Below are 2,217 nucleotides of genomic sequence, written 5' to 3' on the forward strand. Positions count from 1 at the left end.
CATGATATTGTGTTAATAATTAAACATGATCTTGCTAACACTCATTGCATTATGGAAAACAAGATTGACTCTTTAGATTTTCGAAAATCATTCATGCAAGACCATAATAATTAATTTGTTTGAAAATAATATTTATATCAATTAAAAATGGAAAAAACAGTCCCATCCCGTCTTCGCCCTGCAAAATCCCCATCCTCGACCCATATCTAAAAAAACGGGGAAGACCACGGGAATGGATGGAAAATTCCCCGCGGGGAAGGGGATGGTATCTTAAAAACTGACCCCATCCCGCCCATTGACATGCCTATATATCAACCCATTTTGTCTCTCACGTAGATCCCAAGAATTTCTTGCTAGCCATACTACTCCATATACAACCACTTTACCAAATGGGGTCAAGTGACCTCCTTTGGGGTCAAGAAAGAATTGATAGTTACGATAATAAGCAGATCCAATTAACAACATTCATTCCATATGGCTTACACTGAGAGATACATCAATCCTTTCAACATTTTCCACTACTTGTTTAGGATAACTTCTCACTTTCGTAGCATAGAATAGAATTCACATAAATTAATCTTACAAAGTTTATAATTGTTAATCTAGGAGGAACCAAAATAGTATTCCATAAACTATATTACAGAGACACAGGATTGATAAGCAGAGAAGCAACTAATTCCTTAAGCACAATGCTAACATGAGTATAGCCAACTTCATCCTTGTATATAACATCAATGGCACGTGCAAGATGGAGACTTCGCACAAGAAGTGGCATAGGAACTGAAGTTGGGTAGAGACACTCTTCGTTTATGTCTTTCCATGCGTCGCTAACATGTTTGCGAAATTCATTCACTGTTTCTTCTTCTGTGGCTACAAACTGTTTCATGTAACTTTCCACAGCTGACACAACATGTCCCCTCTTTTGCTCAAACTGTAAATTTATATTATATATATATATATATAAATCAATTTATAGCCTAGCGAGCCTAGCTTCATTTGTGAATGAATGAATAATAATAAAAAAGGACAAATATTTGATAGGTACTGTGTTTCACCTTTGTGGGAGACCACATCGTCCACGAGTCTGGCAACTACACATGATGCCCTTACTATCTTAGGCTCGCTGAATAACCAATCGAAAGAGTGTTTCGTAGCTTCATCTCCCATGCCAACAAAGGAAATGCCTGCCATCAAGCCATACCCAGAGGTATCAAGAGCCAAAGGCATATATTCCTCCATTGTCGGGTTATGTGATTTTTGTGAAACCATTTGGCCTCTTCCAAGTAAGCTCTCACTTGATATATCATCTAAAAATAAAAAATAAATATAGAAATAAAACCACCAGCCTAAATTATTTTATAACATTAAGACTTTTTCATATTTATAACTGGTTTTATTTATAATTATTTGTTTTTATATGGTCGTTTGGTATTTTAATTATTATTATGGTGCTTGTATTTTTTTGGGACAAGCAGTATTTTTTCTAAATAATTAAAAGGTCAAGTTTGTAAAAGGTGGACCAACTATAGTTTATATATTGATGTAACCAACTCAATATAATGATTTTGCCTTATTTCTCTCCTTCTTCATGAAATTGCTTATTTCTCTCCTTGGGTTTAGGGGAAGAGAACGAGATGCATTTTTTTCAGGAGGTTCTTACTGCTTGTTTAGCATAGTCAACGCAATATGGTTTTCCTAGTTTGGTCATTCCCTCTTCAATCTCACTATAAGCGTCCAAGAGTGCCTGGTAACAAAACTGCATGTAGGTCTAAAGTTGACTAACCATACAAATGTCCCATCTGAAAATAAAATAAGACACTTTATATTAAATAACATGTTTTGCGAAATATATACTAATTACATTAATTAGTTATGTACATAGAAAATGGGAATTCAAACCTTTCCACAGCTTCAGTAAAGAGCTCTAGCTCCTCCAGTGTGCCGTACACATCATATATTATATCAATAACAGAGGTCATTACAATGAATTTAGTCAACGTCCTCCTTGCATGGTAATACCGAGGCTCAAAATAAACACCCCAAATTCCAAAAGTAACACTCAATTACTCTATCTCTTGCAAAAGGGAGCTTCTTTGCAAATTCCAACTCCTTCCACCACCTAAATCCCAACCAAAAAAAAAAAAAAAAAATTGATCATTTTCAAATATCATGTTATATTTATGTGTATATAATATTTCTATGTTGGTTGAAGTTGTT

At 34.7% G+C, this 2,217-nt stretch overlaps 1 pseudogene; it reads right to left on the minus strand.

The window, feature by feature from the left end:
• Positions 1 to 637: 637 nt before the first annotated feature.
• On the minus strand, positions 638 to 1,979 carry LOC132800806 ((-)-germacrene D synthase-like; annotated as a pseudogene).
• Between the last annotated feature and the right edge of the window lie 238 nt (positions 1,980 to 2,217).

The sequence above is a fragment of the Ziziphus jujuba genome, chromosome 1 (assembly GCF_031755915.1).
Source record: "Ziziphus jujuba cultivar Dongzao chromosome 1, ASM3175591v1".
Lineage (NCBI taxonomy): Eukaryota > Viridiplantae > Streptophyta > Magnoliopsida > Rosales > Rhamnaceae > Ziziphus > Ziziphus jujuba.